Below are 24,843 nucleotides of genomic sequence, written 5' to 3' on the forward strand. Positions count from 1 at the left end.
TCCAAAATCTTTTCAAATGTTTCAGACAAACATGAATTACTCTCAGATATAACTTGGCTTACAAAAGATTCCCAGGGTAGATGAAATAATGGCAATGACAGCGATCTGACTTTTTTGCATAATTAACATTTTGTCAACTTCTATATCTTTATCCGAGGTAGGTGTGCATCTGGTTCTGTCCAAGAAGTCGATCCAGATACGATGTCGACGTTGGAGAGTCATAAGCTTTCTAAACACATTCCCCATGATGAAGGTAATTCTCCAGCAGACTCAGCTTTTCATTGTCAACCACCAGCTTGTGTCTGTAGTCGGCTTCAACCTCCAGCAGTAATGTCTCGGCCACACGTTTGACCGTCTCTCTATCCGTTGTCAGGTGACACATATTTAGCATATAATGCATACTTGGTAGTAAGTGCTCTGTGCAGATGTCCCTTATATGTGGTATAAGTGTTTACTTAAATAACAACCTTCCCCTACTTCTCGACATTTATGCCATTTCTGATTAGGATGATTTATTCTAGACCCGAAACATTCACCTTTACTGTAATTTCTCAAGAAGCATCTGAGGAGATATAATATGGTTATCTTAATACAAAGCACCACATCTGAAGACAACCAGTTGTCAGGGGGGTTGTCATCATGTGAGTACGCGGTTGTAGACGGCTGGGGTGGATGGAGGATGTGTTGGGACGATGCACGCCGTGGTCTTCAGGAGGGGTATCGAAAGTCTCACCATCCTTGTCGTTATTGATAATGGAGTTCTCACCGTCAGCTCCTGGTGATCTGGTGTTAAGCCCTGGTAGCCTTCTCATCACCATCGGAGTTGTCACACTCAGCCGAGGGGGTGGTATAAGTTCTAGAGGTCTTCTCAGTGCAGTCAGAGTTTCCGGGGTCAATACTTTTAATTTCGCTGACTTTCAAAATAATTTAATTGTTTTGTGGTTCAACAGAAATATTTTTCAGATGAACTGAGACATTGGTATTAAAAAAATGATGGTAACCTGAATTTCATATTTTGTTTTGCCCAACCTTTTTAAGGCAATCCCTCTGATCAAATGATTTCTGTATCTCTCAAGTCTTTAGACAAAGTATACAGCCTACCTCTCTTGAACAAGCTGCTCCATCTTTCTCAGGTTTGCAGGTCGAATTCTACAGACTGCACGTTTCAGTTCTTTCCTCAGATGTTCTATAGGTATTATGGGTCTTTATCTTTGAAGGTTTGCAGGACCCATGACCAAGCTGTCTGGCACTGTGCAACACATGGCGCTCCTGCACCTAACTTGGCGCAGGTGGTCTAATGTGATTTTGGTGAATTCGATCGGGGTACATGCAGGCAGACAGATACGTGGGCTCTGCGGACATGTGGTGGATGACCGAAGTATTTCAACTGCGAGCATCAAACCCTCTGAGTCATTTTAGAGATTAATTAAAGTTAGCATGATTTTTGACGAGGCCAATTTCATTAGCTGTTTTTTTAAAATGTATTTGTTGGACTGTGACCTCAAATATACAATAAAACAAGCCCTCATTTTTACTTGTTAATTTTCCAGTACATGTTTATCTATTAGTACTTTTGTCCATTTCAGTGACCATTGTGGGGTTTTCTTTCTTTAATCAAAGGGTACCAACAATTTTGTTGGTATGTGCAAGTCGAAACGAAGTGGTGTAAAGGTGATAAAGTGCAAGTACATACTAACTTTTACCTCAACAACATTTCAGCAGCAACCAAATTAATATAATTCTTTTTTTTATAAATACCCTTATGTTAAATGACAAACTGTTACAGTATTTGTCCTAGGCTAATGTTGGATTTATCTCACCAAACATTATAATGAATAAACACAAAAGGAATGAAGACGTTGGTCATTTTACTCATGAGGAGGGCGCATGGGAGATTGTTCAGGTTACAGCCTCTCAACACGCTCTAAACAATCTCTCCCGTCGCTCCTGCATTTATTTGAAAATAGGGAGGTTTCTAAGTTTACAAGACATAACGTACTAAGCTACAAGACACAACACACTAAGGGGTAGGGTTTCAAGGTGAAAACATGGCACCTGCCACGTCCCGGCCACGTCCTTCTCTCAGATGATTCCTGCTGAGTCATCTTCTTGAAGGCGAGACATCTTTCTTTCTAAACATTGTCCATAATACTAATGCAAGCTAAGCAAATAAATGATAACTTCTACAATATATCTAACAGCTAACTAAATGCTGCTTTGGATATTTAAAAAAAATAATAATAATAATCCATGAAAGTTTAAATGATTGATTGAAAATGGCACCTGGCAGTGAGAGAGCTCGGTCATCCGGGAGAGGCTCAGAGTAGAGCCACTGCTCCTGCATTGAGAGGAGCCAGATGAGGTGGCTCGGGCCTCTGATTAGGATGCCTCCCTGGTGAGGTGCTCCAGGTATGTCCCACCGGGAGGAGATCCCGGGGAAGACCCAGGACACGCTGGAGAGACTATGCCTCCCGGCTGGCCTGGGAACGCCTCGAGATCCCTCCGGAAAAGCTGCATAAAGTGGCTGGGAGAGAGAAGTCTGGGCTTCCCTGCTAAAGCTGCTGCCCCCGCGACCCGAGCTCGGATAAGCGGAGGAAAATGGATGGATGGATGGCAGGCACCTGGCAGAACACCCAAAAAAGAAATTGTACTGCAGTGACCTTGGCTACTTCAGGTGTCCTGTGTTGGATATCATCCATGTTTTGACATCAGGAAGACGGTCTGAAGGAAGACATCTCCAAAAGACAAACCTGCTCTATGTAAATCCACGGTACATAACAGTGTTTACGATAAAAATAAATAAATTCTCATCAACTAAGCAACACAAAGGCACCCTTATTGATTATTTGTGACTGATCTATGAATAAGTAGATGCCGTGTTAATTATGCATGAAGCCGAAGTGACACGAGTATAGAGAGTCTCTGATGTGGTGCCAGAGCAGGACAGCTTGTGAATAAAACAACATTTTAAAAGTGATTAGTCACGATTGACACACTTCATTGTTAAGAAATCCTTGAGTTTCTTAAGTGTTTCTGAATATCCGTATGAACAACAGTTTTGTTCTTGCACACTATTTTATCTTGTGACAAACATTGAACATTCTCATCAGAACACCATGGCTACAGGAAGTATTCAGACCCCCTTAAATTTTTCACTCTTTTTTATATTCCAGCCATTTGCTAAAATCATTTAAGTACATTTTTTCCCACATTAATGTACACACAGCACCCCATATTGACAGAAAAAAAACAAAATTGTTGACATTTTTGCAGATTTATTAAAGAATAAAAACTGAAATATTATACGCCTACTGGTTAGCACATCTGCCTCACAGCTCTGGGGACCGGGGTTCAAATCCCGGCCCCGCCCTTGTGGAGTTTACATGTTCTCCCCGTGCCTGGGTGGGTTTTCTCTGAACACTCCGATTTCCTCCCACATCCCGAAAACATGCGTGGTAGGTTGATTGAACACTCTAAATTGCCCGTAGGTGTGAATGTGAGTGCGAATGGTTGTTTGTTTGTATGTGCCCTTCGATTGGCTGGCGACCGGTTAAGGGTGTACCCCGCCTCCCGCCCGAAGATAGCCGGCATAGGCTCCAGCAGGCCTAGTGAGGCTAAGCGGTAAATAAAATGGATGGATGAAATATCACACAGCCATAAGGATTCAGACCCTTTGCTCAGTATTTATTAGAGCTATTATTTGAGCTAATACAGCCATGAGTCGTCTTGGGAATGATGCAACAAGTTTTTCACACCTGGATTTGGGGATCATCTGCCATTCCTCCTTGCAGATCCTCTCCAGTTCTCTCAGGTTGGATGGTGAACGTTGGTGGGCAGCCATTTTCAGGTCTCTCCAGAGATGCTCAATTGGGTTTAAGCCAGGGCTCTGGCTGGGCCATTTAAGAACAGTCGCGGAGTTGTTCTAAAGCCACTCCTTTGGTATTTTAGCTGTGTGCTTAGGGTCATTGTCTTGTTGGAAGGTGAACCTTCGGCCCGGTCTGAGGTTCTGAGCACTTTGGAGAAGGTTTTCGTCCAGGATAATATCCCTGTACTTGGCCGCATTCATCTTTCCTTCGATTGCAACCAGTCTCCCTGTCCCTGCAACTGAAAAACACCCCCAGAGCATGATGCCGCCACCGCCATGCTTCACCGTTGGGACCGTATTGGACAGGTGATGAGCAGTGCCTGGTTTTCTCTACACATCCCACTTAGAATTAAGACCAAAAAGTTCTGTCTTGGTCTCATCAGACCAGAGAATCATATTTCTCACCATCTTGGAGTCCTTCAAGTGTTTCTTTTTAACAAACTCCATGTGGGCTTTCTTGTGTCTTGCACTGAGGAGGGGCTCCCGTCTGGCCACTCTGCCATAAAACCCAGACTGGTGGAGGGCTGGAGGGATAGTTGACTTTCTAGAACGTTCGCCCATCTCCCGACTGCACATCTGGAGCTCAGCCATAGTGATCTTTGGGGTCTTCTTTACCTAGCTCATCAAGGCGAGTCCAGTTCTGTGCAATTTATTATTAATACATGAGATAAAGGTAATTCTCACTTTTGACTGACTCCTGGCAAACAATTCTTAAGGTACTGTACATCTTAATTTAACATGTTTATGTTTATTATTGTGGGCGGCTCAGAAAATGGATGGATGGATGGATGATTGTGACATGGGTCATTTTTGACCCACTTATGGAAAAGTGTAGGGTCCAGTCATTCGTGCATCGGGTTAAATATCTCGTCTTTGTTGCGTATTCGGTTGAATACAGGATGAAAAAGATCTGCAAGTGATTTGATTCTGTTTTTATTTACGTTTTACACAACGCCCGAACTTCATTGGAATTGGGGTTTGTATATTTTGTGACGCTTGCCCGTGAACCTTTCTGACATACCTCGTAAATATGCAACATTGCAAACAACTGGAAGATGAATTTCCAGTTTCTAACGTGTACCAAATTGAAGTGAGGCTTTAAGATGTGAAACTTGTGTAAGAACAGGATATTCTACTATTCACACATGGGGGGGGGGGGGGGGGGGATGATGGTTCTTTGAAGCAAATGTCACCAAAAGTGTTTCATTATTAAGGATTGTTGTTTTTGAAAGCCCTAATTGAAAGGTGTCGCATGTTTGATCTTCTGACGGTTGCGCATCGCTCCAGCTGAAACATAGCGTCGCCCCTGTGTGACATCCCCCTTCTTTTTTTTTTTTTTTTTTTTCTATCTAAAGAACGCTCAATTTTCAGACGCGCAGGCAGAGAGGAAAGAGGGGGAAAAAGAGAGCGACATCAAGAGAGGGAGTCAGCTCGTGCGTGTGCGTCGCTGTTGGTTGGACTCACAGGTTTACGCGACCCAGGAGAGGAGCGCGGGCGGCGGCGGTGGTGGTTGGGGGGGGGGGGGACACACACTGGCGCAAAGAGAGGCAACTTGAGACTATTACGCCAAGATCTCCCGTCGAAGGTAAATGTGCGAGCAGTTTGTCCCACTAATTGCACGTCCTCTCGCCGATATGCGCGTGTTTGGCACCGACTGAGGCTCGGAGCCAGTCTCCTCTGTCTGTCTGTCTGCTCCTGTCAGGAAATTCCTCATTTAAAAAGATGCTGCAGCGAGGACATTTTTGGCGTAACGTACACACACGCGAGGGATTTGATTGCAGTTGTCGTCGGTTTTAAACGCTGCGCACCTCGTGCGTTTCTGCGAAATTCAGCTCGTCCCGCACGCATGTCGACTCGGCAGTCCAAAACAATTGTTCTTACATCGCTGTGATGTTTGATGATATTTGAATGAGGGCCAGATCCCTGAATAAATGGTAACCCGCTGTTACTCGAGTTTTCCACTGGCGCGCTCCGTTCCGTGCCATCCCCTTTGGGTTTCGTCTTCAGCCACGTCCGAGCTATCCGCCGTCAATCAATGTGTTGATTCTATTCTAAGCAATTAGAAGCAACGAGATGGTTGCCACTTTCCTCGTGCAAATTGGACTGGTTTTACGCGCGAGAGAGGACTCGGAACAGACGGCGTGTGCGCCCCCTCCTCGACCGACCCCCCTGCAGCCGCCACCGGAGACCGAGGAAGAGCAGCCCACGGACCAACTGTCTGTCACACACAATGCAGCCCCCCGGGGCCAGAACATTTGGATATATATATATATATATATATATATATATATATATATATATATATATTTTTTTTTATTTTTTATTTTTTTTTACCTGCTCAGCGCCCATATGTGCAATTTCCACTCGGTTCATCGCGTCTCTAATGAGCTCAATCGGCTACAAAAGCCCCACCGGATTGCAGCCATTTATTAGGCGACCCTACATAATAAGTATCCAGAGGAGGGGAGCCGTTTGTGCTTGTGCAAAAAAAAAAAAAAGAGGCTCTTTTGGACGCTTTCCACAAGAGCAGCTACGAATGTTTATGTTTGTGACTCTATTGAGCCTTTGCGAAATACATTTGCTTGGATTTATGACCCGTTTTCTCAGGTTGTATCGATTATTGCAGCCCGCCATGTACTATGTCTTTGTAAGAGTAAGAAAAGTGGCTCTCCCGCATCTATATATAATTTGTTGATGTTAGAGAGGGCACAGAGAGGTTTCGATACACTCAACTCTGAAAGCTGGGTCAATTCTCAAGAGGGAGAACTGTGCACTGAAAGCCCCTTGTTAAACTAATGCGGGAAATGAACGCTATCGCATACATATACGATGTGTACGATGGGCCTTAAGCGACTAATGAATCGGATCAATGCCAGACATGTTTATGTATGCGGAAAGCTCATGTATTGCATCTGTATCGCTGCAACTGTGTGTCAGTGTCGTGACTCCATTTGCTCGTTTTCAACATTACGCACGTATCCGTGACTTTTCACTTTGCTTGCATTTCTCAGCTCAGTGGTTTCTTTGTAACACGTTACATGAGAAGTGATGTTTCACACACACACAAGCAGATTTTCTTTTCAGTAAATAGTTTTCAGTTTAAACATTATGCCCACTAGGTGCAAGGAGGGAACAGGTGAAATTTGGACGTGGGTTCCGCTGGCCATGAGGATATAGTTGAAAGAAAATCGGAAAATAAGTACATGCAAAAGAAGAAGAGGGACCAAGGTGTGGCCGTTGAAGACGTTCTGCCTAGAAACAGAAGAGACAGACACCCAAATTCTCATTTCAGGCGGATTTCTGGACTTGTGCTACGGCTGCAGATTTAGTGAAGGAAAGGATGGGAGCGGGACACATTTTTAACCACAACCGCACTTTTCCAAAGGAAAAGTAGAGACTGTATCAACCCCCCCCCCCCGCTTTGAGATGATAGTGATATCGTCGGTGCCATTCAAGTTTGCGACTCACTTGGGTAATGGCAAAGACATGCGCTTAATCGTCTGCTTTTATCTGCGGTTTGCAGTTCAAATCCAGCGTGACACTTGGGCACAGTAATTGAATGTTTCCTTTTTTTTTAATTCAGGTCTCCATTAGCAGATGCACTTGGGAATAATCACATTTTCAGGCCTCCATAATATCAAAATAATAAAAAAAAACAAGCAGACCACCAACTGCTATCATTGTTGATTCTTCATCCGCGCGTTTTTCTACGGGCACTTTTAAGCACTTTATTCAACAAGGTAAATTCTTCAATGATGAAATAGTATTGATCAGAATTCTGCAGATCGCACGGAAAACGATGGTTCCTATTTTGGTTGTAACGAGCGGAGGTGCTGTTGATTCAGTCTCAACTACACGTACGCGCTCACATTTATGCTCACAAGTCAGTCGAACAGGAAACCTTTTAGCTGGCGATGGATGGAATTCCATCCACAGAAAAAATTATAAAAAGGAATCTGCGCTATAAAAGAAGAACGTGCGAGATGTTATAGCGTGCTTCAAAACGTTGCTGCGTTGGTTGTAATGTTTTGCCAGGACTGCAGAAATACTGTACCTACTGAAGTGACAGTGATTCAGGCTTTATGAAGTTTCCTGATCATCATTTGGTGTTGGGAAAACCACCCCTCCCCCAGTTGTGGCCAAAGCACACAGGGAATGTGGTAAGTGATCAGTGAGCCTTTACTTCCTTTTCATTCCCTCCTAATGAGAGCGGGAGAACCCCCAAGATGAGCACCCGCGGCGGCTTTTTCCCACCAGACCGAGCGTGTGGCAGTCGATGGACGCGCACCATTCATTGCCTGACAATGCTGCGGAATGAATCAGACAGCACAGCCTCCCAGGAACGAGAAAACAAATTCTTAGTGATCAAGACATGAACACTCCCCAAGGGCCAGAAATAACATAAAAGTAGAGTTCCCTTTGCAATATAGAAAAGGAAACAAGGAATTTCCAAGATCCCTTCAGTTCTTGAATCCCAGGAACAATGAACATAGGTTTGATCAGACCTTCGGCAAAGTGTGTATCCTCTGGTGGCAGCCTTTTGAAGGGGGAGGGAAAAGGCTCGTGACTTGGCATTGACTTTGCGGGGAACAGATTCTCCGCTATATCTTCTCCGAGGACCTGCTTAAGGCGAGCGACAGACGAGTGATATTTCACCCATACGTTCTGCTGGCTCTAAAATTCTCATCGATGTGAAAGATGACGAGGGACACGTTTCCTCGGCGTCCCTTTTGATGGTGGTTAATCAAGGGAGGTGAAGACACATGATTGCTCAAGCTCCCTTGTAAAATGCTTGGAATTCATCACAGGGTTTTGTTACAAGCATCAAAACCTCTGATTTCCCTCTGTAGTCTGTGATGCGATGTTCTCCCTAGATTGCGGTTAGAGCCGCCGGACATGGCGGCCTCATCCCGAGTTGTGTGGAGACATGGAGATGGTGAAGGGAGAGAGGGAGTGGAGGTGGATGGTCATTTCGAGGATATGGCCGAACTTAGCAGTGTTTTTCCTCAATGGGGCCACTTTTCAGATGATGTCGCTGGTGGTCAGGGTCTGATTGTTTTCGGTCTGGCGCTGGTGTTTGCTCTCATCAGCACGGTGGTGTGCACCTTATCCATGCTTGAGTACTCCACCATTATTTTTGATGTAATGTTGAATATGAGCCAGGAATTGAGTGCCACCTAATGATTGTTGCTCCCGAACAGTTTTCAGAACCTTATTGGAAATATCTAATTATGTTTGAGTGCCAAACATGCAGGATTAAATCACTGAGTGAGTTGATTGTACTTTTTTGAAGTCAAAAGGTGGCTTTCAATAATTGCACTACAGATCTCTGTAGCATTGAACTTCTTCAACCGTTTGAGATGTTTTTTTTTTTTTTTTTTGAGCTTCTGTGTTGATAAACAATGAAGTGTTTTTCATGAATGATACCCAATAGTTACATTTACGGAATCAACACGGACAGCATTCTATTAAAGATGCAGTAGACATACTGAGTTTGCATTACAAACAAAAACTACGACCCCACATCAAATGACATGACGTGGACAGTATTTATGTATGTATGTATTTATTATTTTGACATTTTCCTCAACGCAAATACTGTACTCTAAAATCAAACTCTTCGATTATGTTGTTGGTCAGGTACGTGCACAGACATTTTGTGGGGCAGGTGCCCAAGCCAAAAAAAGGGCACCCATCGCAAATAATTCCGATCAGTGTCTGCGCCAGAGCACGTTCGATAGGTGTCAAATTTTAACATTCAAACAATGCGTGCGATTCACAAGCGTAGCACCCAATTTGTTTCTCACAGTGGAGAATGAATTCTCAGATATTGCCGTGCAGGCGCCAAACGCGAGGCTAAGTTTGAAAGCACTCAGCTCACTGATGATCCTATGCTTGCACATATTCATCTGACAGAAAGTGATGCGATGACATGCAAATGATCAGCATAGTTTTCTTATTTGAATTTTGTTTTGTTTCTCTTTCATCTTTACCTCACTGTTCGTGACTGAAACAAATTGATTTATGCTTTGATTAAATTCTATAGAAAGATTGGCACAAAACTGTCACCAATATCAATCAATATACCTTATCAGACTGTCACGTTGCTCAACTTAAGAACTACCTTTCATTTCAAATTATAAACCAAATTTGGGTTGTTAAAGATAATGATTGGGTGGTTTAGATCAGGGCATGTGGCCGATCTTTGTCAACTGTGGGCCCGTGAAGACCTTTGATACAAACAAACTTGATGTGACAATGGGCCTGTTATTATGCCAATAAAATCAAAATAGACAGCTTTTCCTTCGTATGAATCATTCTTGTATATGCTGGTCTATATCATAGACTATGGAGGGTTGTCAAACCCTTACTGTATTTCAGGGGCCTCATACAAGCTAATTTGATGTCAAAGGGCCAGACCACTAAAACCATATCAATCACATTATAATCATAAGTAAAAATAAGGGAAACCCTTTATTTGAATGCAAAACGAAACAAGTACATTAGGGAAATGGATTAAATGACTTTTACAAAACAACCTCAGATATCTTGAGAAAATTTTGCTTCACCTTGTCATCTGCATGTGTGGATAGTAACTGATCACAGTGACTGTGTTTTAAGGCACAGACAATATAGTATTGCACTATTAAATTAAACCAACTAATGAAGACCTTGGAATTATTACCATTCCGCTTTCTACACATGGATAATCATTCTCCAAATTATTCTTAGTCCCCAACCCCATAATTTCTTATGCGTTTTTTCGCGTTAGAATTTATCCTGCGAACCGGATTGTACCGCCGAGAGAGCCGGTTTTGGTTCGCGGCCGAATGTTGGACACCACTGATATAGACCAATGTAGTTTACAAAACTACTTGTAACCCTCAAACGTTTAAGTATAAATGCTTTCATTAAAATATCTCTGTGAGTGCGTGTGGCTTTTGGCCAGGATGCTGCAATGATAAAAAAAAAAAAAAGACATTCTACTGCAAAATGTGTTGAGAATTTAAATGAAATAAAACCGGCGAACTTGTTTAATTTGCAAAACTGTGTTTAATTCTCTGCCTGTCTAACGAGCTGTCTTTCTATCCGCCGTCTGCTACAGCTAGCCTGTATGCTTTCCCCTTCTCTCTCCATTAACATGACAACGTGACAATTTAACGCGAGTAAACAGCAAGACAAGGCTTTGAAATCACAGATTTCATGAGCGCAAAACTGTCAACAATCTGTTGTGTAGACTTTGTGGGTAATTTTGCACACAACTTAGTCAGTCCTTTCTTCTGAGTCGCAGGAGGCAGCGCTCAGCTGCGTGCATGTCATGAGAAATCAAGAGGAGAGTGGAGGCAGGGGCAAGGCGGGAGCGTATGCGAGGGGCACAATTCTCTCAAGGACTCGAATACATGCCTGTCAGATGATTGATGACGGAGAGGCAATTAAAAAAAAAAAAGATTCATAAAGAAAAAAAAAATGGGCTCCATGCAAAAGGGCACTTTTCTTATCCAGGGCAAAAGGGCTAACCACTAGGGGTCTATGTATGAACGTCCATGTTGTTGGAGCGTTTCCTGTAGTCATTTATGAGTTATGCAATTTATATTTTTCATCCAGGATAAGAAGAAAAAATGTTTTCCAGATAACTTTTGACCTTTTGTTTGTCAGTCAGCACATACTGTAGTTCTTCACCCGACAGCAACCAAATACTATGCTGTACGGTTACGGTTGACATATTGATTGAGTTGCCTCAGAGGTAGGAAAATTCCTTTTGAAAATTGCCCACTTAGAAGTACTTATGCAACAAAGCTGAATATTGGGTAGGACACAGCATACAAATTACATTTGAATTAGACTATTTTCTGGCAATTTGTTCAATGCCCCACAGCATTCACACTCCAAAGGACACGAAACATTCTAAAAAAAAAAAAAAAAAAAAAAAATGACATGCTGGGGTGGTAACGCAATATTTTACCTCAGTTCAGAAGCTGTTTGGACGTAATGTTTTCACAAGTCATTTAAGGAGCAGTCTTCTTTTTCAACTCATTTCAGAGCATTATTATTATTATTTTTTAATACCGTATCCCACTATATTTTCAGGAGAACAGGCCGTGGAGAGTCATCACGGAGGGGCACTGATTGTGTGCAGGTGATGTTCATGCGAGGTTATATAACGTAACATTTTTGATGATAATGATGAAGGAACCCAGGAGTGTGAGATCTCACCAAGCTGTATGGAAACAGAATGAACGCTCGAGTGCATCGAATCTAAACGCATACCGATTCAAAACACAGACACACTTGATTTCATAGTTTAACAATGTCTATTGACATTTTAACAGGACTTTGTGTGCAACAAAGAGTGAAACTATTGTCACTCAAGATATCAACATTTGAAATAGCTTCCTTGAACAGATTTTAGTTGGTGAATTTATGGCAGTGTTTGTTTGTTTTTTTCTTTGTTTCCAATTTTGAATGTTGCCAGTAATTTTGCGACATGCTATATGTGCCTACGTACAGTAGGTGTGCGCCTGGGGTGGTGCTATTGTGCATCTGCACGGCTGCATATTATCAAGACGCCTCCAGTATAAGCTGCCACCTCTGACATACAAATACCTTAGGAATTCTTTACATCCTTTTGTAAATTTGCCCACTCCACAAAGGTAATTGGCTCATTCCTGTGTTAAATAGCTGCTCCTACAGGACGCCGGTATTGTATACAGAAGACTCTGTCTGTCGCTCTGCTTCTCAGGGACTTTGAGGCCCATTACATACTGAATTACTGTATGACAATGATGAACGGAGTCTGGTAGTGCTTACAGCACGGGCTTCATTTGTGGGGACTGGCATGCAAAGTCTGAGAGACTTCATGGCAGTGGTCTGGCATGTGGGGGCAGTCATCGTTGAGGAAAGAAAAAAAATCGCCCCCTTTCAGAGCTCCTGTTGGCGACCTGACAGCATTGGTTTTGTTCCTGCACTCTTCTCATTAATGAATGCACAAATAAAATTCACTTTGATACTAGTCCGAATGCCCCTATCAGTTACATAAGTTAACAGCTATTGTGTGCCATCGGAGTAAATTATGATCGGCCGTTATGCATAATAAACTTTCTTCGACTGTGCTGAACATGAGCAAAAACTATGTTTATGAAATAACTCATATAAATGTGTAGTGGCAATCTAACTCACATGTGACTCTGAATGCCTGCTTTAACTGAAGCTGCACAGTAAACACACACGCAGTGGTTGCCTCTTTTTCCCTGCCTCAGGGCAAGGGTTTAGTGTTTAGCTCCAGCTGATGCAGCAGTTTAGAAAAAAGGGGCGAAACAGGGTCAAAATTGCCCAAGCTTGAAAATGAGAGACGCAGAGATGGATGAATTCTCAGCAAAGATGCAGATGTTCACATCGATGTGTGTGTGGGTGTGTGTGTGTGTGAGAGAGAAGCAGCATGTATAATTCTGTGACAAGTCTAAAAACTGTCTAGTTAGGGTGCATCACAAGATGGATGAAACAGCGAATTCGCTTCATGTGGTAAGGGGAGACGGATGGAGCTCAAAATGCTTCATCTGTGCGAGTCCCGATAGTCGCTGAGTCGACATAAGTCAACGCCATGGCGATGAGTCTGGTATGTTTCGGAAAGTCCGTGTTAAAAACCTGCTGGACATGTTGGGGAAGTGAAAGGTCCCATTTTAGAACAGATTGGCTCATGAAATGTCAGCACCGCACAGAGAGCTAAGAAAACACAGCAGTAAAGGGAATACCTGTTCGATCCCCTGCCAAATTCTCGTGATTAAAAAAAAATGTGATTAATGGTTGGAGTCACTTTTCCCATTGAAGGCAACGTGGCAAATGTACGCTGTGCGCTGCATATGCATGTGCCCAGGTGTGTGCATCTGATCATTTTGCAGCCTCTTCAGCGCTTCAGCCCATGAAGTTCATCAATATTGAAATGAATGCGTTGTGGTTCAGTTGTCATGTGCGATATTTCTGCCCTGCGAGCCACTTGAGGAGACTTTTTGATGAATGGGCAATTAGTTGCCGAGTCCTCGTGCCTGGCGGGTGACTGATCTCTTTTTAATGGCACTCTTCTTTCTTTGATAAAACACAAAATGAATCATCAATACACCAACCCCCGAGGAGCACACAACGCAGAATATAATTGTAATTGGGTTTGTAGCAGCACATTGGTGGTCAAGCGTGTCTTCGCGTGTACGTGTATATCCGTGTGTGTGTGTGTGTACGCGTGTCGCAGTTTGAAAAGAGAACTTTTGTGGTAATTGTGGTCAACCACAGTTGGATGCTTACGTTTACTTTGCCTAAGCTTTCTACAGTATATAATCCCCTTGGGTGTGCGTTCATGATAATAAGTCTATCTACATTATCAACATTGATCTAAGAAATGTATCCTTGTGTCACCAGCATGCTGTGTGTCAGCCCAACTCTCTACTGCATGCGCTTAGAGCTCCTCATTGTTTTTCGTCCCTTTGAGTGTTTGATGCCATCACAGAACAGTCCAATTAGATGTGGCAAGTCTCCCCTCTGAAACCAACTTTTAGGCTTCACTTTTTCTTTCCCTTCTGATACTTTAATCAAAATGTCTTGTTTTTATGAATCATTAATGCAGCTGGAATGAAAAGACAAGAAGAAAAGCTCAGAGAATTAAAAGTTTTTTTTTTTACCCCCTTCCAGTGGATACAGCCTGTTTCATGGGCGGAGGGGTGTCTTCAAGCATCTTAAACCGTACAGTACAGACGACATGGAGCGATTGCACCTAAGCGGCATACCAGTTCTACATAACATTTTACTTTATATTTGTCACTGAAGGTCACCTACTGCATTGCTGCAATTTCCTAAGCAAACCAAGCAGTTTTGAAATGAGGAGATTAGTGTCACGATATCTGAGCAGATGAGCTTGGAGGGCTGGAAGCACGAGACAATAATCTCCTAATATGACACTGCAGGAATGTGTTTCTTATTTCTGCCTGTGTGCAATGGGCACATTTGGATTTTAAAGGACAGGAGGCATATTATGCATTTTTCTTCTTCCGCAGCTTAAAACAGTTGGCAGTTGTCTTAATAAAAGGTTTCTGAAAATCTTTGGTCAAAATACACAAAGGATAAAGAATTACAGAACACTTAAAAGAACTTTTACATTCTTTTTTTATACTTGTTTTTTTTTCATTCAAATTTGGCAGACTTGTTAACAAGACTCTTCTCTATGGTGTGTCAAATTTGCCCATTTTTTTTGGGTCACTTTATTAGGTCTGTAACATTCACTTGTCACAGTCTGGTTGAAATTACTCAGTTTTGCGTTTGTGTTGCGACTTGGTGAGAGGCTGCTTGTTCTCAAACAGCCCAGAGTCAGAAGAGAAAAGCAAGTCCCGATAAAGGCTGACGTTTTCCCTCTTGGAGGCAGTACTTCATCACCAAGCTGCCAAATTAGTCTTGTCAATTAGTGTGTGTTTCCATGCATCGGCCAGTCACTAAAAATAAATCCTGAAAAATACAGCAAGATGTTAAAGGAGCTGATAGGCTTAATTGTCATTGTGTCATCTCCTATAGCAGTTACTTGGGTGACTTTTTTTTTTTTTTTTTTTTTAATAAAACAAGAAATAGTGCATACTGCACTATACAGCAACAAAGTATTTGTTTTCGATTACATTTTAAGACTGACTTCAGTTGTATATTTTTCTTCTTATCAACCTTTGATAAGGCTGAAAAAAAAGAAAAGAAACACACAGACACATCCTTTTATGCTTGTTGAACTGAGCTCTGGTGAGGAATGATGAAGTCTCTTTGGTTCTTTCGTTGACATTGTGAAAGTGTATACAACACACACACACACCGACACGTACGCACACAAAACATAAAAAAAGCCCAAGAAAACGCACGAAACACATGAACAATCTGAATTGGGATCAGCAGCAGTCAAGCCACTTTGTCATGTCATCTTGTCCCGTTTTCTTTTGATTAATTGTTTCTTGAACTTCAAATTGTTCAACAGTCTGACAGAGAACTTGCCTCGTCCTAGCCTACATGCACAGAAGGCCAAGTGAATTGTTATGGGTTGTTGAATTATTTGTTCATTATCTTTACTGGCAAATAGCCTGCCAACCAAAAAATAGATGGACAGCAAACACAAAGCGTCGGCTCCTTGATTTTGCATTCGCGTTTACAGTTGGACTCTTTTGATTGACTTAGTTGTATTGCACATCATCATTACAAATTGGTAAAACAAGAAATCTAATGGTGCTTAAGATTTTTGGATCAGATTAGTGAATGCGGATGCTTGTTTGTTTCTATGTGCCCTGCGATTGGCTGGCAACCAGTCCAGGGTGTACCCCGCCTCCTGCCCGCAGTTAGCTGGGATAGGTTCCAGCATACCCGTGACCCTATAGTGAGGATAAGCGGTGTAGAAAATGGATGGGTGCGCATTTCTCTTTAAAGTCCTACTATACTTTTACCTGGGATCGTCAAGATCTCTCTCTGTTGCTTCTGCCAGATTTAAACAGTCAAACATTAGTGTAACACCCCATCCTCTCCAAATACAAATTTCTTCTTGAGTGCTTGCCAAATGGCCTCTATATTTTATGAACCTTCACTCGACAAATGCACCATCTTGAGACTAATTATCACGGTCGCACTCAAACACAAAGGCTGTTCATTATTGCACAAGGAACACACTTGTTTTGACTTGGCGAATACAGTACAGCAGAACAGGGCTTGAATAATCTATGAAAGTAGACCACGCTTGCTTTAGATCTTGTTTTTCTTTTTTTTTTTGTGTTGTAAAGCCACTCTCTTTTGTAAATGGTGAGTGGCTGCGCACCAAATTGTTTTGTGTCCGGGATGTCAAGCTTGGCTCATGCTAGTTTCCCTTTTTGGGTTTACCTTGGAATGCCATTCAATTATCATAACAATTTTCCCCAGTGCATGTACAAGTGAGACATGCAAGCAGAGGTTTATCTGTTGTTCCATTAGGTGGAAGGAAGTTGTTGCAACTTTTGACTTGTCCCTTCAAGGGTAGCCAGAGCAAGCCACTCGCGAGATTTGTTTGGCACACCTGACGCCACCCACTCATTTTTGTCTTTGCAGTATTGGGATGCTGGCTGGGAATTCTTATCGATCATAAATCGACTATTTTGCCCATCCTTTGTATTTATCAATATCTATCCTTTCCTTGTGGTAAGTATTTAAATTTAACAAAATACCAATTTACAAATCACCGCAATTTTGGGGTGCATTTTGCATTTCTCAGTCCTGTTGAATGGCGTATGCATGTGCACCAGCAGAGGGTAGTGGGCAAAAAGTGTGTAACATCCTGGGCAGGCTGCCAGAGACTTAGAGCGAAATATTGACACGCAAACATGAAAATTAATGACTACTGGAGGCAGGGTTTGAACTCTGACGCCTTCATGGAAGTTTTCAAAAATGCATTTTGGTTTAATGTCCCAAGTCGATTTTTTTCAAATGCGGGAAAGAAATCAACAGGATGTTGTACACAGAAAACGTTACTTAGACCACTGTCGAAGCCTTCAGAGAAATTGTAATGGGAAATCCCTGTGGATATTCTGCTGTTTCACTCAATGAGCCAACGTGTTCGTCATTCCTGGTTGTAGCTGGCATGAAACCAGACCTCTGATGAAACACTCCTGTCTGACTTGTTCAACGACTTGGCATTAGGTTGAATAATGATGGTCAATGTTTCAGATCAGAGAATCCATCACCCGATTAGCTAGTGTGAGCCTAATTGTCTCTATATTAGACTGTTACGTCAGAGAGATTATGTTTACCTCAAAGCTACACTTCACCTTGAAACGTGTGGGTGTGCATGAGGCCAAAACTGCACCCAGACATTCATATCAAGTGCCTTAATTGGATAAAACAATACCAAATGAAGGTGGCACGGTGGGCGACTGGTTAGCGTGTCTGCCTCACAGTTCTGAGGACCTGGGTTCAATCCCCGGCCCCGCCTGTGTGGAGTTTGCATGTCTACCCCCGTGCCTGTGTGGGTTTTCTCCGGGCACTCCGGTTTCACGATGACATTTTCGAAATGCGTATGCCTCATCTGCCAGTCTGCCATCGCATTACCAAAGAACGGTAAATGTGGAATGGCATTTTAGGACTGTGCATGGAAAATACGACACTGACTACGCATCCCTGGCTGATTCACTTCAGTGCAAGTCATCGGAGTAAACTCAGGTAATGACAAAAAAATGGACATTGTTAATTATGTTGTGTTGTGCAAGATTGCCTCATGCGGTGACAACATACATTGGTGCTGAGCTGTGTCGGTGGCCCAGAATTTTAGTTCACTGGTAGCGCTCTGCGCTCTCAAACCAGAGGCATGGTCACGGCCGCCAGCCCCCCCCTCCCCCCAAATAAAAGGTAGATCGTGGGAGGTTGGCTGCTTGAAAAGTAGATCTTGGGGCAAAAATGTTTGGGTACCCCTGCTAATGAACAAGTAATTTCAGTTGAAGAGCTGCTTGACACCTCTCTCGTGAATGATATACAGAAATTCATGCTTTTGCGCATTTGGCGGCTGAGGTGTCACCATGAGATGCTTCATCGTGAAGCCATCGCCTTCTGTTCAATTGCACACAGGCTGTGATGACGACAATGCTGACTCTTACAAAGTGGCTCGTGAATTTCGTGGTTTTCAATATTCAAACACTTTCGAGGTTGACATCCGTTCAAAGCATCTCAGATTTTTCAACACTCAAGTGGTGCAGCCTAATATAGGATTCGACGTATGTGTCAACACTTCTTGGAATTCTTTATTGCGTTTGATTTCGTAGGGCTGACACATTTTCAGTTGTTGTCCCAACACCATCAACATGAACAAATCCCACTGTTCTCCATTCGTCTGTCTCTCTTTGAATAGGCCCATACAGATATTGAGTGGTGACACGCAGTATGGCACAAAGACAAAAGTCTGCATGAACAGATACTCCTCTGATCTTTAGGTGACGACTAATAATCCTTGCGCATTTGCAGGAGAGCAGCTGCCGATGAAGGAAATATATGACGCGCAGGCGAGTGTTGTGGTGTGTGACACATCTGGGTAAAACAACACAAGGGGGTCCTGACAGAAATGGGCTGAGCAAGAGCCTGCTCACATTGTGCTCTGACTCACTGGCACTTCTCACACATGCTCACCTCCCGCTGTCGCTCCATGCTCCCGCTAGCTATTTTGCAACCTGATGGTACTGAGCGTGTTAATACATGCACCATTTAATGCTTAGAAAGGTGTGGGTGTGTGTATGTGTGTGTGTGTGAGAGAGAGAGAGAGAGAGAGACTCTTCTTTATTTGAAAGATGGAGGCTGAGAGAATACAAGCACAAGCCACAAGGGCGAGAGAGAAAGATGTCCCACGTTCTGTTCATTGCATTTGAAATGGATCAAGTTTACTCAATGAATGAGAGTGCATCAGTGTGTGACCGCGGAGATGACATTGTGGGAGTCAGCCTGCAAGATCTTGTATTTAATTCTGTTTTTCTAGTGCTGCCATGCTCTCCGAGGTTAGCTTAGAAGTAATGAAACAAGCAAGTGGAATGTGTTGAAATCTAATATTTTGTGATTGCGCGCAAGCTTGCTGGCGTGTGTGTTTGTGTGTATGTGTGTGCCTGGGTGTGCGTCTTCTCCCACTCGGGATTGTGTTTCGGTCAGTCAAGCCTGACAGATAACAGCCCTCAGTGTTCGTCACATCTATTATTGAGGGGATGGGAAATTGATCAGCTCTAACAGCGAGTGTTAGCGTACGTATCTTCGTCTTCTCTCGACTGGTGCCTTCTGTGTCCACCACATATCCCTCCCCGTTACTTCTTTCAGCTTCCAGTAACCAAGCCTCTCAAAAGTTCAATGTTTCCAATTTGGCAGAATTTCAAATTGTAGTGCGAATCAGGATATAGGCCAGGAATTTGATTGTTGAGTCTTGTTCTGCCTTAGGCACATAATCATCAGGCATAGAAAAATATCTCTGAATGGGATAAGAAACCATACCATATACATACAGCTGCAACCAGAAGTAGAAATACACTCACCGTGGGAAAGTATATCATTTTTGGGGTTGTTCCCAAACATCCTCATTTGTTCCTTTCGTCTAAGAGTGTCGGCTTCCAAATCTCGGCAAAGTGGTGATTATGTATTGTTACTCGAACGACTCTTTGCAGTTGTTTTGAAATAGCTCCAAAACAATTGCATGTAAATCTACAATTCTCCTTCTTAGATATTACTTAATTCTAGGGATGTTCAATACTTTTTTTCCCACCGCAATACGAATAGTACTTTTGATACATAAAATTTCAATCAACAGATAGATAGGTCAGTGATGGTGTAGTGGTACTTTCGCCGGACTTGGGTGCAGGGAGTGTGGGTTCAGTTCAGTGACAGTGTGAATGTGAGTGTGAGTGTGAATATTTAATTGTCCATGTCTATATGTGGCCTGCGACTTTCTGCCGACCAGTCCAGAGTGGAGTCCGCCTATCGCCCGCAGTCAGCCGTGACCCCGAACAGGATTGAAAATGGATGGACAATGACAGATAATTGTGAACAAAGACCTTTCTTTCTTTCTGAAGCACATGGTGATTCACCATGTGTCAAACCGCTGCAGTGTAGCGCCAACTACTGGTGAGGAGGACTTTCTTGAATGTGAGTGTGAATGGTTGTTTGTCTATACACAGTATATGTGCCCCGCAATTGGCTGGTGACCAGTACAGGGCGTAACCTCACCTTTTGCCCAGCCGGGATAGGCTCCAGCTCACCCACGACCCTAGTGAGGATAAGTGGTATAAAAGATGGATTGATATACAGTATTTTGATTGTTCACTTTGAGGTTAGCACTCTACTCAGTGCCATTCTCGTTACCGCCACAGAAGGAGAATATGTATTCTTTATTGTTTTGTGCTGATGAAGTAGACTTCTATGGTTTCCTATTTGGTCCTGATCCAAATTAGAATTGTTTGTCATTGGTGCACGTCATTCTGGTCGCCGATTGTATGTGTTAGTTAGCAAACGGACTATTCGACAGATTGCCATGCATGAGGACGAACCTATTACATTTTAATGTGAATCTAGATGAAGATACACATGGAGGAATTTGGAGGAAAAAAATAAAATAATAAAAAATGGACCAATAACAAGAACCGTATTCAGTGGCGTGTTGGTTGCCACTCGCCACTGTTGTATTTTGTCCTGACAGTCACGGATATTATGACAACAACACTACAACACTATACTATACCATACAATAGTTAATATCCACAGTTACTTAGTTTATGATCGCCAGCGCGTGCCGAAATTACCACCATCCAGTGACTTAGTAACTACGGCACTCGCAGCAAGACCCAGCGGCCTACGAAGCAGAGGACTCGCTTAGCGGCTCGAGCCGACAGAGGAGCAAGCGGGGTCCGATTGCTTTTCCAGCGTTCACTCACTGGACAATAAATTAGATTATCTACAAAGTGAATTAACATCAAAACACACACTAGCCCTCCTCCCACCTACTAATGACACGCGTCACAACGCCGGCTTCGCTCAGCACCAACAACCCCGCCTCCCACACCACCGCCCTTCTTCGCTCAGCCACGAATTGAAATCTCTTTAAACAAATATAAACACGAATGATCACCTGTTCTTATATTGTTAAAAATACATTTTTGAACTTGTGTATTATTTGAATATTTGAGTATTGATTGCAGGTACATTTACAGTATACTCAGCATCTCACCTCAATATCATTGTACTTGTGTATAGTGACAATAAAAAGGTATTCTATTGCAGGGCCAGTTTAATATAAAAAAACAATTATATACAATCTACTTAAGTAGGGGGTCTCCGCTGCAGCTTTCCATGGCCTTGCAATTGTCTTTCCATGGTCTTGGAAGCTTTCCATGGCCTTGGCAGCTTTCCATGGCCTTGGAAATGTCCTTGGCCTTGGAATTGTTAAAGACCCCTGATATAAAACATAAAAAAAAACAACAACATAAAATCGAAGTAAAGGTTGGCTGAGGTCTACTGTTTACTAATTGCCATTTCCATTCCCAAACTGAACTGAAAAATATACATTGCAAAATGTTGAGTTATCTGGCAGTGTTCTGGCAAGCTCCCATTTCTGTTGGAGTTGTTTGTTATTTGACAGTTTATCGCAACATAACCTGCATCACCCGCTCCCCTGCGGTTTCTCCTCAGTCTCATGAAGAGTTTGAAATCACGACTGCGGCTCACCTTTGATCGCTCTCACTAGAAACTCTTCAGTGCACGTTAAGTGTTTTATCTTTGTTGTGTGACGATTCACCCGGAAAAGACCACACGCTGCCAGTCAACACAGCTGTTGATGGCAAATCTGTTCTGAAGAAGAAAGGCTAATTTGACTTCAATTCATCACGGCAAGATTGCCCTGCATTTTTTGATAATTGCTTTTTGTCTCTTTCAAGACATGGTGTAAAACTGTCACCCGTGTAAACATGAGAGATGCAGCTGCTACCGCAATTAACTCCTCTCTTTCCCTAATGAAAGGATTAATCCGCAAGCAAATCCCACTGCTTCCTTTCAAATGCCAAGCCTCCATTCATTGTGCTGCCAGTGAAGGAAAGGCGGTCCGTGTCAAACAAAATTGAACTATCTGTTGCAGGAGCCAGAAGTCACATTTATCAGCTCTGTCTGGTGTCACACCATCATCTTTTATTACTTACAACAAGAGAGACCCTTAACCAACTGCTGTGTTGATGATTTCCTGCTTGCATCCTCTGTGAGTGGGTGTTTTTATTTTATTTTTTCACAGCGACGCTTCTCCACAGAGCCGCCTCCTCCTTCTGCCTCCTTACCGACTGAGGGCTCAGATTCCCGTGCTAAGCATCTCCATATAACCGGCATTTCTTTTGAGGGAGCGCTTTACTTTTCCACACATAGTCAGAAGCCAGTAAGTCTTCTGTTAAATAGGATGTGTCGGCGCAGCCGATGGTGAACGACAGCGTGTTAAGGGTGGAGGAGCGCTGAGGCTAAATCGTTGAGGCCATCGATCCGGGATATTGATGAATCTTTTCTTCTTTAAGCGACGGGGGTGGGGGGTGGGGGGTACGGGGGGGGGAGGGGGGTATGGGGTGGGGGGGGTGCACAGGTGTGGAGAAGAGCAGATAGATCCAATCCATGACAAAATGCCAATTGTCCGCTCTCAACCATTGATCAAAAAGACGGCGAGGCCGTGTGTAATGCTTAAAGTTTACTCGTGTTTTTAAGACTGCGTTGACACTTGTCAGCTGTGGTTCCGTGAAAACAAACGCTATCATTTGCGCTAGGGATGGTATACTAGCTCTTGGTATTGGTGCCGATACTGTACTTCTGTACTTGTGCTGATACCCGTACACGTACTGGTACATGTCCTTGTAATATTCCTCAGACTCTATGACACTGAGGAACCGTGTCGGCCGTGTGGAGATAGTGTACGGCAAGGGTGTCAAACTCATTTTTGTCGCAGGCCACATTGTTGGTACGGTTTATCTCACAAGGTCCGTCATGTTTCGGAAATCATATCCATTTTTCACTGCCTCACAGTATTACATGTACACAGCAAATTGATGGATACGTTTTGAAATCAGAGAAAGTGTTTGGTTCACAAAAAAAAAGTCTTGCATATCTGAATGTTGTTATTTATTACATATGAGGATGTGAAATTTTGGCAGGGATTTGAGCAGGACGTAAATGATTTGGTTTCGCGGGCCACATAAAATGATGTGATGAGCCGGATGTGGCCCCCTGTGCCTCGGTTTCTGACACCTGTGCTTTAAGGTAAACATGGATGACAAGGTGTTTCTCTAAGAAGTGTTATATTTGAGTGAAACTTATTCCATGTTCAAGAAAGGTTTGCGTTTTTGAACAATATTTGACAACAACATTTTCATCGCAATTGCAAGACGTAATGATGTAATCGAGTATCGGTATCAGCAAGAACTGTCATTTAAGTACACATTTATGGCACATCTATTTCATATAATTAATGCTTGTTTTTCTCCCTTGTTTTTCTTTCTTTGCAAAGCCCAAAATGCCACAGTGAATTATGAAAAAAAATCCCGTTTTGTGGGGAAATTCTAAAGTACAAGCATCTGCTTAAAAGGGTCCGTACACATTCAAAGTGTTTTATTCAAACCTCTTCTAGTATGTATAAAAACAAAACTATTGACGACTCGGCATGCAAACGCCGCTATTTTCCCATTCATTGGCGGATTTTTGGTTTCTTTCGTTTCGTAAAACACATTCTTCATAGAAATAACGAATCTTAATACCAAAACACTCATGAAGAAGTTTATTTTCACTCTGATCTGATCTGATAAGGACAATTAGCTTCTGCCTACGTAGTCCTATTTAAATTGGTCGAAAAATAACCATTGTTAGAATCTTTATTCTTCTTGCAGCTGAGAGCTAATTACGCTGTTTATTGTCAATCATTAGTGAAATGAAATAACACAGTAGACCTGCTGCACTGAAAACACACACTGCAACACTTCACGCTGCCTTATTTAACCATCATTTCAAATTAGTGAGTGAAGTAGGGTAATCTTTTATTCCATTAAAAGAGAGAATATTTCCAAAACATCAGTTTGTATATACAGCAGTCCATATTTATGTGAAATGCTATTATATTCATGTGCGAACAGGCTAGATTCGAGACAAATTTCCACAGAAAAATGCAATGCAAGAAGCAATGTAATATATGTGTGCTGTAAAAGCGTGAGGATATTTTTTATTTGCAAAACTATGTGTGCACCTAAGCCCCTGGAGCTCGTTTGTCTATCTGTTGGTTGTTTTGGGAGAGCTCTGCTTAAACGACCATCATTGTTCATAACCTGGTGTCGAATGGCTGTTTTCTAAATAATGCGGGGCACTTTACACGCACTGCACCTTAACCAATTTAAATTCATTATTCCGTCGCGTTTGTTCTGCTATTCCGGGATCTGTGGCCCATTTTCCTCATTTCAATTCAATTTGCATACATC

The 24,843-nt window shown here is 42.6% G+C and overlaps 1 protein-coding gene across 3 annotated transcripts in view; it reads left to right on the plus strand.

Annotated features, from left to right (window-relative positions):
* The first annotated feature begins 5,378 nt into the window (after window positions 1–5,378).
* Window positions 5,379–24,843, plus strand: part of LOC133411656 (uncharacterized) — a 181,242-nt gene continuing 161,777 nt past the window's right edge. For 2 of the 3 annotated variants that reach the window (XM_061694256.1, XM_061694260.1), the window contains exon 1: window positions 5,379–5,450. The gene's annotated coding sequence lies outside the window, so the exon portion shown is untranslated. The remainder of the gene's footprint in view (window positions 5,451–24,843) is intronic. The other variant, XM_061694257.1, reaches the window with a different exon arrangement.

This window comes from Phycodurus eques, chromosome 13 (genome assembly GCF_024500275.1).
Source record: "Phycodurus eques isolate BA_2022a chromosome 13, UOR_Pequ_1.1, whole genome shotgun sequence".
NCBI classification, from domain to species: Eukaryota; Metazoa; Chordata; class Actinopteri; order Syngnathiformes; family Syngnathidae; genus Phycodurus; species Phycodurus eques.